At 36.8% G+C, this 12,867-nt stretch overlaps 1 pseudogene; it reads right to left on the reverse strand.

Moving 5' to 3' along the window:
• Positions 1-3,014: 3,014 nt before the first annotated feature.
• On the reverse strand, positions 3,015-9,933 carry LOC137388266 (uncharacterized protein C3orf20 homolog; annotated as a pseudogene).
• Positions 9,934-12,867: the final 2,934 nt, after the last annotated feature.

Below are 12,867 nucleotides of genomic sequence, written 5' to 3' on the forward strand. Positions count from 1 at the left end.
ATTCACGAGCTGACAAACTTGAAGTAGTAGACAACTCCTTGATTATCTCTGTCGAATGCATCTATGATCCAGAACCTGCAAACAATTTGGACACGCCTGAATCCTACCAAGCTATAAACAATACTAATAGCCATTGAGTACTACTGTTGATGTGATATAAGGCAGGTGTTTACTGTAATAAGCCTTAGTGCCATCATATTGGCTTCGTGAGAGATAATAGTCAATTATCTCCCTTACTTTTGCCATAGTACACAGTCTCTATTTAACTGTTACAGTCTTTCAGTCTCACTTTGAAATTGCGGATAACATTTACCTTTTGGTCACACTGAAATAATCCAAAACTGATGTGACACATTTATTACAGTAAATGTCTCAGCTCCTATATGTGGTGATGTATATGCCACCATATCTACTCCCATAGAGTAGTAAGTGTTCAAGTGAACGAACAAAAAGCTTATTTGGCACTAAACCAGCCAGTTGTGTTTAGCATACAAACTTAGTGGTGTTAGAGTTTACCAACCTCTTTCTACTTAACCACCTAACTTCTGCTAAGTCATTTATTACTGATACTTATGGCTGATGCTTGATTTACTCCAGTTCATAAGCTCTTCAAACTTATCATTTTATTTTTGATACAGGTATATTGACAAACTCTTAACTGCCTCAACAAAGATCAAAAGTCGACAAGTCTAGACAAGTGAACATTTAAAAAGCAAGGCAAGAGCAACTCCAATAGGAATGTTCTGCATGCAGACTATCACGCTGATCAAAAGCAACAGTGACATGTCTAGCAGGTAGCAGCAAGTAGAAGCAACTGACATGCCTGGATATTAGCAAGTGACATGCCTGGATATTAGCAAGTGACATGCCTGGATATTAGCAAGTGACATGCTTTGATATTAGCAACTGACATGTTTGGATATTAGCAACTGACATGCCTGGATAATAGCAATTAACATTCCTGGATATTAGCAACTGACATGACTGGATATTAGCAACTGACATGACTGGATATTAGCAACTGACATGACTGGATGTGAAGCACCATTCAACTTCTATTTAAAACTGTTTACAGTTGATTTCCTCGGGTTATGATATGTTATGATAGGTCTACAGATGTCTATGATCATATTCTGTGACGTACCAATGCAATCCTAGAGCAGGTGTGTGGACATGTCATAGTTTAAAGCAGCATGACTTATATGTCATTATGCTGTCAGTATTGACAGCAATGTAGGCAAGTCTTGCAGTGCGTATGACTTACTTCTTATGTACAGAGCCAGCAGGCTGCCTTTCCGTCTGCGAAGTAGTTACACCAGCTTTTTGTAGTACACTCTGGGATGCTTGACAAGTGTACGCTATTTTATCACTCATCTGCAGCGGTGACTACAATAAAAATCAAATATTGATACAGCAAAAATGACCATATTAACATACTGTATGCAATGTATTGCCATAGGATCTAGAACAAGAGAATGGAATGTGCTAGTACTTTCTAGAACACTAACATTGAACTTACCAAATCATCTATGCTCGGAGGTTGCATGTTTTCTAATCCCTCTGCAAGTCCAACTGGAGTCTTAATAAACTTATTTCCAAACTGGAATACGAGCGTGGTAGAGGAGCGTCCTACAATCTACAAAGCAATAGTCTAGAAAAATTCCACTTGCTGAGTGGTTTAGCAATGAGCAATAAAAAAGCTTAAACTCTGTGAGGCTTCAGATCAGCCAATCACGTGCGGGCTGATAAAATTATTCTCATGCTAGTTAATTGGCTAATGTGTCGAATGTTTTGCTAATACTAGAAAATTGATCTAACTAACAAATTCCAGATTTGATAAAAGCTCTTATAGGTGCATTTACACAAAAGTAATTTATAGGAGTTGCTTTCATGCTCACAAAGTCGGTTTGGTGTAACACGAAAAATGGTTGTAAAATGTCTTTGTATCAGTTGCCGACACTAAATCAGCAAAGTTCTGCATACTATGTTTGTCTGTTTTGAACAGCCATCATTGACAGAGTACAACATAGAAATGAACCATCACATATCACAATGTTAACAGCGACGCAAATACAAGCAGATGGAATGGATATCAATGTGGTATTTCATTGGCTGAAAAAGGTGACTCATTCTGAATAGTCGGAGTTTGAATTGGATTTGGTTTGCAAACTACATTTCAAATTGTGAACAGACTGGATGTCATTCCAACTCTCTCAGCGGAAAAACAACTCCAATAAGTCCCCTCGGTGTGAACGCACATTTATTGTTAAAAAAAGAAAAATTGTGTACTCTTAGACATTGAGACACATGGCCTCAAATGGGTTTAACAATTAACTTGTTACTAGCCAGAAGAACCGATCTAATTTTCTTAGCTACATTTCCAAATTCATGAAAAGTTTTTGTGCTAAAATCTTTCGGTATAAAGCTAAAAAAGGCATGTGATATTGTGTTCTTCTGCTGACTGCAACCACGTAATGGCACAAAACAAAATGGAAATGTTGTAAGTGACTGAGAACTGGTACAGCCTACCTTGATTGAAATCTGTTTGCTCAGCGTAACATTTATAGGGTAGCTGAGTTTAGTTTGAGTTCCTGATGGCCATGTCAACTCTTCCACATCATCTTCTTGGTTGGTGTAAAAGCCACCTGATGATGTTACTAATAGCCTAGGGTAAACATTGAAAGAATGCAGTCAGCGGTACAATACCACATGACCGCTTTGGTCTACAAAACTTGAAATAATGCTGTTTATATCGAAAATAGATCAGACTCGTGACTCAAATACAGAAGCAGGTACTTAGTTTAAGAAAGATGCATTTAACACAAAAAGTTACTATTATCATAAATGCCTATGTATAGCTCATGATTCTGAATGTAAAGGAATTTGAGTGTACATGGCAGTGTATATGGATGGTAGTACACATTCCTTGGTACTTACAGATGAGTGTTGTGGGTGGTATAGTAGCAGCCCATGCCGAGTGGCATAAAACTAGCAAGCGTGCGTTTGTCCTTGCCCTATGCTATTGTGTAGAACCCTGAATCAGCACCACTGCTAGTTACGATTGCCAGCTCTCCTCCCTCATAGCTGATACAACTGTTCAGGAAACTTAGGCTAAATCAGTGTAAGTTACTATGCATGTCATAGGAGACGATTCACACGCTCTATGAAGCTTAAATGGGGTTGTGCTCTTTTGATAAAAAAGTTTTTGTAGCTATAATCAGTGTTTCTATAGTATACACTATTGGACGCATGCCAAATGTCAACAATAAATTTTTTTTCATAAATGTCCTAAATCTGAGCCACTTTAAAAGGTAAAGGACTTCTTGGAAAAACTAATAGGAAGAAAAATGTGCAAAGTTTTCAAAATATTTAATATTTCCAACTTGATAGAGTCAGAAAAAAATGCATGTAGATACTTTTCAGTGAATTCGCTTGGCTATAACCAGTGTTTCAGATTTGAACGGTAAAGCAGTGTACAAACACATGGGTTTGATTCGCTTGATTTGACCAACAGCAATTTTACGCAATTATGCCTGAGCAAACTGGAGCTGCGCTTGGAGAACAACAATAACAGTAAATGTAAGCTAAAGCTACCAAAAGTAGCTAATTGTTGCTCATTGCCAACTGCTGATTGCTTATTGCAAGCTGTTGATTGGTTATTGCCAACTGTTGATTGCTTATTGTGAACTGTTGATTGCTTATTGCCTACTGTTGATTGCTTATTGTCAACTGTTTATTGCTTATTGTCAACTTTTGATTGCTTATTGCAAGCTGTCGATTGCTTGTTGTCAACTAATGATTGCTTATTTTCAACTGTTGATTGTTTATTGCCTACTGTTGATTGCTTATTGTCGACTGTTGATTGCTTATTGTCAACTTTTGATTGCTTATTGCAAGCTGTTGATTGCTTGTTGTCAACTGTTGATTGCTAATTGTCAACTGTTGATTGCTTATTGTCAATTGTTGATTGCTTATTGTCAACTGCTGATTGCTTATTGCCATTTTTTGATTGCTAATTGTCAACTGTTGATGATTATTGCCAGCTGATGATTGCTTATAGTCAACTTTTGATTGCTTATTGTCAACTGTTGATTGCTTATTCCCAGCTGTTGATTGCTTATTCCCAGCTGTTGATTGCTTATTGCCAACTGTTGATTGCTTATTGCCAACTGTTGATTGCTCATTGCCAACTGTTGATTGCTTATTTCCACTGTTAATTGCTTATTGTCAACTGCTGATTGCTTATTGTCAACTGCTGATTGCTTATTGTCAACTGCTGATTGGTTATTGTCAACTTTTGATTGCTTATTTTTAAATGTTGATGATTATTGCCAGCTGTTAATTGCTTATAGTCAACTTTTGATTGCTTATTGTCAACTGTTAATTGCTTATTCCCAGCTGTTGATTGCTTACTGCCAACCGTTGATTGCTTATTGCCAACTGTTGATTGCTTATCGCCAGCTGTTAATTGCTTATTGCCAACTGTTGATTGCTTATTACCAACTGTCGATTGCTTATTGCCCACTGTTGGTTGCTTATTGCTAACTGTAGATTACTTATTACCAACTGTTGATTTCTTATCGCCAACTGTTGATTGCTTATTGCCAGCTGTTGATTGCTTATTGCCAGCTGTTGATTGTTTATTGCCAGCTGTTGAGTGCTTATTGCCAGCTGTTGATTGCTTATCGCCAACTGTTGATTTCTTATTGCCAACTGTTGATTATTTATCACCAGCTGTTGATTGCTTATTGCCAACTGTTGATTATTTATCACCAGCTGTTGATTACTTATTGCCAACTGTTGATTGCTTATTGCCAACTGTTGATTGCTTATTACCAACTGTTGATTGCTTATCGCCAACTGTTGATTGCTTATTGCCAGCTGTTGATTGCTTATTGCCAGCTGTTGAGTGCTTATTGCCAGCTGTTGATTGCTTATCGCCAACTGTTGATTTCTTATTGCCAACGGTTGATTATTTATCACCAGATGTTGATTGCTTATTGCCAACTGTTGATTGCTTTTTGTCAGCTGTTGATTGCTTATTGCCAACTGTTGATTGCTTATTTCCAGCTGTTGATTGCTTATTATCAACTGTTGATTGCTTATTGTCAACTGTTGATTTCTTATTGCAAGCTGTTGATTGATTTTTGCTAACTGTTGATTGTTTATTGTCAACTGTTGATTGTTTATTGCGAACTGTGTATTGCTTATTGCCAACTGTTGATTGCTTATTGCTAATTGGTGATTGCTTATTGTCAAGTGTTTAATGCTTATTGCCAATTCTTTATTTCCAACTGTTAATTGCTTATTGCTAACAACTGTTCAAACCTGCTGAGTCAGTTTAAGAGTATAAAGATTGTTAACAAAAATCAACTTGGCTTTCTAAGCGTGAGTTGAAGTTGAGTTTGTGTGAGTTGAGTTTCTTCTTTGTGAGTATTCCATAAAAATTCTAGAGCTGGGTGGTCCAGTGAAGAGCCATGCAACAAAAGATTAAGACCGACTAATCACATGCGGGCGTTAAGTTAACCTACTGCATATGTGACAACTAATTTGTGCCAACTGTGTACATGACAACTGACAAACAATGCAGTGGCCTGGTATGCAAACAAACAATGCAATGGTATGCAACCTGGTGGTCTGCAAACCATAGATTGGATTCAGTTCCTGACAAAAGTCACCAGCGGTGACCTTTAAATGGAACCCTGACCTTTGGTATCTAACCTCAAATTGCCCTTTCTCTCTTCAACTGTGCATGTTTCCGGTTGTCAAGGTGATCTCACCACTGAACTCACACATGTCCAGCTGAGATGACAGAGCCAGTGTTTGTGCAACAAACTAAGCTAAGCAGACATCATGGTCTTCAAGGCATTGCTCGTACACACTTAATATTGGTATGATAACTCCATCGAATTGGTAGATGACTCCCATTTGAAGCTGAAAGGATATTATATTGTTTGGAAGCATCAGTAATCTGTGCGCACAATATTTGACCTTCGCATGTTTTAGTTTTTAAACTTGGTATTTTACGTTTCCCTCCTTTCGTAACCGTATTTAAGTTTCCAAGTCTATCACCAGCACTTTTAGTCGAAGACTTTTTTGTTACCCTAGGACATTTATGTATTCGCGGCATCTGACTTTCGCATTTTCGCGGCAACATCCTCTCGCGAAAATTCCATGAGCGAAACTAAAAAATCATAACGAACAAGCGAAAACACGAAATTAAATGGCTTTCTTTATTGATATTCCTAATAAAATCGTCATATTAGAAATGCAAGCAATTTTCGTGTGTAGTTGGCTCATTGGACAATTTGTTGGCTAAACTCATTATATCTAATACACCGACTGAACAGCATGGCAAAACAAATTAAGATAATAAGTTTTTTGGAAAAGCCTAGACAAATGAGGAAGTTAATGATATTAGTTTAGTAATTGAACTTGTAACTGATGAGGATGACAGTCTGGTACGGATAGTCATAAAATTGAATAATAATTATTGTGGTGATGAATTTTATCACCAACCAAAAGCAATCACAACCCGGAGCCATGGCCACCGCGTGCTATAAATACTTGACATCTAATATTGGTACCACATCAGTCACGGCGGCAGAGACCTTGACGTCATTGATAGTCCAGGAAACAAATGGCAGCAAGGGATCAAATTGCATTATTGATCTCGCTTACATATTTCTACCTGCGGTTTACAAATACAAATTACCGTACTTTTCGGACTATTAGCCGTTACTTTTTCTGATGATTTGAGTCATACGGCTTATATACGGGTGCGGCTAATCCATGGCTTTTTCTTTCACTGCTAAGGCGCATTAACGGGAATCTCCAATCAGTGTGTTCTAGCGGTGAAAGAAAATCCGAAACAATGCCTCACGGTACTGTCCCGTTAGGCACTAAGTTAAAAAGCGCCGGATAATACGAAACTGTGCCGTTTTGCACTGTTCCATTTTAGACAGCAAACGTGCTGCCGCGTTAAAAAGCACAGTCATGAGTTCTGCGGCCTATTCAAAGGTGCGGCTTATATATAGTTTTATTATGGTTTTTTTTGGAAAATAAAACAGATGCGGCTTATATAGAGGTGCGGTTTATAGTCCAAAAAGTACGGTAGTCCCAAATTGAAAAATATTTCGTACCAGTGAACTGGACCTGAGGAGTCTAATGATGTTTGTTCCACTGCATTTATTTTCACATCACTATGTTTTCGCACTCATCAGAGCTGCGAAATTAAGTAGCAGCGAAATTTTACTCTTTATGCTACTCACGAAACTAAATACTAGCGAAATATAAGTGTCCTAGGGTATAATGACTCCTGATCAAAATACACTGCAACTAGAAAGAATAAATTAACACCTTGGTTACGGTACGTAGCGCCTCAGAAACTTTACTACATCTTTAAGCCTGAAATAAAATCAAACACAACTATCTTAATAAAGTTGCTCCCTGTTGGTGCTAAGGCTATTTGCTGTTTATTTGGTAGGAAGACATAAGTATATCCTCTATACATAATAAAATAATTAACAAGATAAACATAGCCTAATTCCCTATTCATGTGACTGCAATCCTCTGCATCACCACTTGAGCATAACAGAAGAAAACCGGCTAGAATCTGTTGAATTTCTCATTACTCCATTTCATGTTACCTTCACTCTGCTAGATGGTTTGGGTGTTGAGTTGTTTTAATTAACATATAAGTGATAATAAAAATGATAAAATAAAAAAAAATACAAATAAGAGAAAGGTAAACAAAACGGCTATAGGAAGGATTTTAAAACAAAAAATGTCTACCAAAAAGTGAAAATGGATTTAATGATAGGAATGAGTGTGGTGAGGTCATGACAGGAGAGAGATGGTGGAATAAGATATTGCACAACGATGAGATTACAGGGTTGAAGAGAAACTATTCACTAAAAAAAGGAAAAAATAAGAAGTCTCGAGAGGAAATATACAGTATGATATAATTGGGGTGTCTAGGAGTAAAAGGAAGGAGAAAGCATTTCATATGAGGAGAGAGATGTTTCCAAGGAAGAATATTTTACAGAAATAAAAGACATCTGAAGAAAAGAAACAATTACTGAAAATACAAAACTGTTTGTAATAAAATAAACCTTGCACAAAAATCTTTAAGAAAAGAAGACACATTTTAGCGACACCCGTTAGTAATGTGTTTAGCCAATGTATAGCAAATGAGGAATTTTCCACAATTCCGCCTGCTAACAATAAACGCAGAATTTGGAAAATAATTGTTTGGAGCTCTGCATAGAAAAAACAATTAATGCTCTTACATTTCATAAAAATTTAAGTTTTTCAGTATTTCAATCATCTATTTGAAAATGCCAAAAAAGTATTAATAATATAGCAATCACAGTCGTAATCATGGGGTTATCGGTTATGGCTATCGTTCGAGGCTATCGATCGTGGCTATCGCTCATCGTTTAGTAAATCTAGAGGCACAATCTTAACCCTTAGCTTAGTCATTAACAGCCATAAATGACTTAATACATTCATAAAATCATGACTAAAGTGATTGGATCTTAATTAGCACGTAACAGAGAGATTTTATTAGTCATCCGCAAACACTGAAATTGGTTTAGTAAAGGTAAGATGCCTTTACTATCTTACCAGAGAAGTTATTCAAATTGACAGGACATTCATCTAGTTGATCATATCTCTAAGTTTAACTGATTAAAACTACTACACCACTTGCAAAGTTAGGTAATCAGACTGATATAACTGTGGCTATTCCTGCAGACAACCAACTTATGTCAAAAGATGAGACTTGAAAAACAATTTTTGTTAGCCAAAAGGCTTTTTATAATTCTAAATAACGAATGAGGAAAAACAAACACAAATGTTTGGTTCCTCTACTGATTGGACAATTAGAGAGAGGGAGGGGTACAACCTTTTGCTACCAACTACAGGCTAGAAGTGACAATCAGACAACCAGGCGTAAATCACTGATTAAACTGGAATATTGACTAAATAAAATAATAGTGACCAACCCGATATGGTATTCCAAGGTAGATACAGAATCTGGTGACTGAATTCCATCGTCTATTTTGGGCACCAGAACAGTAATGCCAGGACCGCCATGCTTGTCAACTCCGGCACCTCCTATCTGCCCACCCCACGGAGACCTCAGGCTCTCTCTTCCTTTTTGTGGGCTATAAAAAGTTAAAATTGATGAATACTGATATACCTGTATTTATCTTTCTCTGCTCATTTTTTGGAAACTTACATTTCCAAATGCATCTACAGGCCTTCAGCACATTGGCATGTTACTCGGGCATTTGTACTTTGATAAAAAACTACAAATTAAAAAAGAGCATTTTTTATGGATGAAGCAGTGATATCCAAATCACAGTAGACTTATTATTAGCAATCACTTGTAATCAAACAACAAAAAACACTTTGCTTCTACAGGGAGAGACAGGAAAAAAAAAAAAATCACCTGAACTTGAAATCTCTGGGCAGACAGAAAACCTTGAGAGTGAGCTTACGGGTGTCCATCAACTGCTTTTGGAAGTCCTTCTGCGCATTTCCATAGCTATTGAATATATGGTCACAAAATATTAGTCGCCCGACTGGAAAAAAACAAGATGACGAGCTATGGTAAAGCAAAAGGAGGCAACTCTCAATACCACTTGTGTTCATATTTGTTACTTTTAAACAAAGTAAGCAAGTAGCAAGAGCACTCTAAGATCTATGAATCAGGTTAAACTAAAAATAACCAAAGTTGTACCAAGTCAGTTCCATGTACTTCAGTCATTATATGAGCTACTACAGCCTAAGCCCACGGATGAACTCACTAGGAACATGCCAGGTACAGCATTATGTCTGGTGAGAAGTATTGGTTGGGTGTGGTTAGAGTCAAAGTAAGCCATCATCATATCTAAAGAGACGGTAAGGGTCTGAACGTGACTGCATACACGTGCGAGCTCGGTCAGATCTAAAAAAGATAACGATTTGTGAGTTTCTAGCCCGCAGTTCCTAACTCGGTTTGAAAACTGTGTTGGCGATTATATGTAATCAGTAGTACCGTGGACGTAATGGATTTATTTAATAGCTGTTTTGTAGCTATTAACTAACTAATAACCATAACTGATAACCATAACTATAACTAATAACCATAACTAATAACCATAACTGTTTTGTAGCTAGACTAATATTTGCTGAAAAGTCGGGTTCCAATATGTATTTAATAGAAATATAACTGTTTTGTAGCTAGGCTAATAATTGCTGAAAAGTCAGGTTCAAATTTGTATCGTAATTAGAAGAAAAAGTAAAACGGTTTTGTGGGCAAGCCAAAACCTGCTGTAGTCATACAAAATAACCGTTTTGCAATGTAGTACATATGTAATAGTTCGTAATAATATTATCAATGTACAAGCTCTATTCAAAAGTATACTAAAAACCATTTACAACAACAGCCTACTACAACTACTCAGTGCAACTAGCATTAGAAGTTTTGTAGTTGCGTAGAAACGACCTTATTAACGCGCAGTTATATTGTAGGCGCCGAAATTAATTTACGTGTACATTCCGCAACCGATTTAGGAATTGCGGCTAGAAACTCACAAACCGTTATCTTTTTTAGATCTGATCTGCGAGCTCAGTTGGTATTGCGGTCATTATGCAGTTTGTCTAGCATCTCCCATGTTTTTGTCATGAAACCTGTCAATAAAAATATCCAGCAAAGCTTGAGATGGCATTCGGCTCATGGATAGAAATGTGAAGTAAATGAGAGGACTACGCGTCAGAAGAGAGCAGGAACTGTTTTTGCAGTTATAAGTAATTTTAAATAGTAGACACTGTAGATTATTATGATCATACAACTAGAAAACGTATAGATGGAAAACAGTATGCAAGGAAAAAGTGAAATCATAAAATGGAAAAGACTTCGAGAAAGATGGAGACGACAACTTACAGACAACAGATGACTTATGGAAAGAAGACAACTTATAGAGAAACAATTTTAAGGAACTAGCGCCTTATAAAGAGAAGACAACTTACAAAGAAAAGACAACTTGTAAGAAGGTATGTAGCTTAAGAGAAAAGGCAGCTATAGTCAGGCAGGAGACACAGTACAAAATAAAAACAACTCATTGTAAAATGTCCCATTTACAGCAATGGGACACTTTACAGTGAAGAAACAGCTTACAATGAGAAAACAACTTAAAGAGGGGAGACAACTTACAACTGAGAGAACAATCAGCTGTTTTCTTGGCACTACTTTTGAAATGAACTTTTCAAGTTCAACCTCCGTAATGTAAGGAACCCATTTCCATGTACATCTGTATATATTGTGACTTCCTAAAGCACAACAAGATTAAAAAATAATCTACTATATAATCTACTATATAAACAGCAAAAGATCGGTCTGTATATTTGTGTGTGTTTGTACACATTATAGAGCGGTTCTTTCTTTTTCGATTCGGTCGCACAAAGCGAACTGAATTAATTTGAGTAGTAAATATGAGTAGTAAATTAATTATTAAAATTAAATAAATTAATGAGAAGTAAATTACATGTAATTAATATTTACTACTCAATATTGATATTTACGCGTACAGGGAAGGTCATGTGAACGCTTGTTTTTTGCGGCCACCTAGACAATTGTTTTGGCGTTTTATCTACTGAACTTCTACTTCAAAAAGGTAAGTACTTCTCATTCAATGTTGTATTGTCTATGAATTGCCACACCTTCACTACTTGAAAACGTTGGATTTGCCACTGTTGGTGATAGTAAACATGTTCATTTCCTTCCACAGCCGAGTTACATTTACTTTTTTTCCATCTACGAGTACTACAGAACTGCAGCTACTACAAAACTTGCACGGGTACTGCTACTGCGTTTTACCTACTAAATTTATACTTCAAAAAGGTAAGTACTTTTCATTCAATGCTGTACTGTCTATGAATTGCCACACCTCTATCACTTGAAAACGTTGGATTTGCCACTGTTCATGATGGTGAACATGTTTATTTCCTTCCGCTTCTAAGTTACTTTGACTTTTTCCAGCTACAAGTAATACAGAACTACAGACCTTGCACGGGTGCTCCGAGCGTTGAGATAGGCGACGATGAGAAGAGAGCAGGGCATATTACAAAAAAGCACACCATCTCATTCACTTTTAGAAACGCTTTTAGTAGCAGTTCTGGCCTGTTCTAGCCGTAGCCGTGTTTGCTCAGCAGTTTATGCTCGGCAAAAAGGTTATCATGTTAGCGTTATGTTTTATTATTGCAAGGTGCTAATGCTGTATCTGCCTTGATATCATACTGTCTGTCCTGTTATACATGTAAATTTTACTGAAAATTTTATCAACACCATCACATTACTGCTGCACTGTTTGTATATACCATGTCAAAACACAGACTATAGACGAAGAGCTGCTGAGCCATGATTAGTGTTTTAAGCATGTAGAAGTCTCCATTCAAAAAAGGCTGATGATAGCTCAGCAGTGCAATAGCAAAATATTTTGTAGAATTTCTTAAAAGATGCAATATTTTAAAATACTGCCAGTTTAAAAAACTTCCGTTTGCTTAGCAATATCAATTTCATTATCGGTTCTTTGTACAACAATAAGACAACTCCATTTTTAGTGGTTTGACACTGATGCATTGTAGACTAGATGTAAAACACTTTGCATATGTCTTCTAAACACTCTTAAGTGCCTCAACAAAGATCTAAAGTCGACAAGTCTAGACAAGTGAACATTTACAAAGCGAGACAAGAGCAACTCCAATAGGGATGCTCTGCATGCGGACTATCACGCTGATCAAAAGCAAAAGTGACATGTCTAGCAGGTACCAGCAAGTAAAAGCGGCAAGAAAGGTCTAAACAAGACACACACTCGCTGT

Source organism: Watersipora subatra, chromosome 2 (assembly GCF_963576615.1).
Source record: "Watersipora subatra chromosome 2, tzWatSuba1.1, whole genome shotgun sequence".
Classification (NCBI taxonomy): Eukaryota; Metazoa; Bryozoa; class Gymnolaemata; order Cheilostomatida; family Watersiporidae; genus Watersipora; species Watersipora subatra.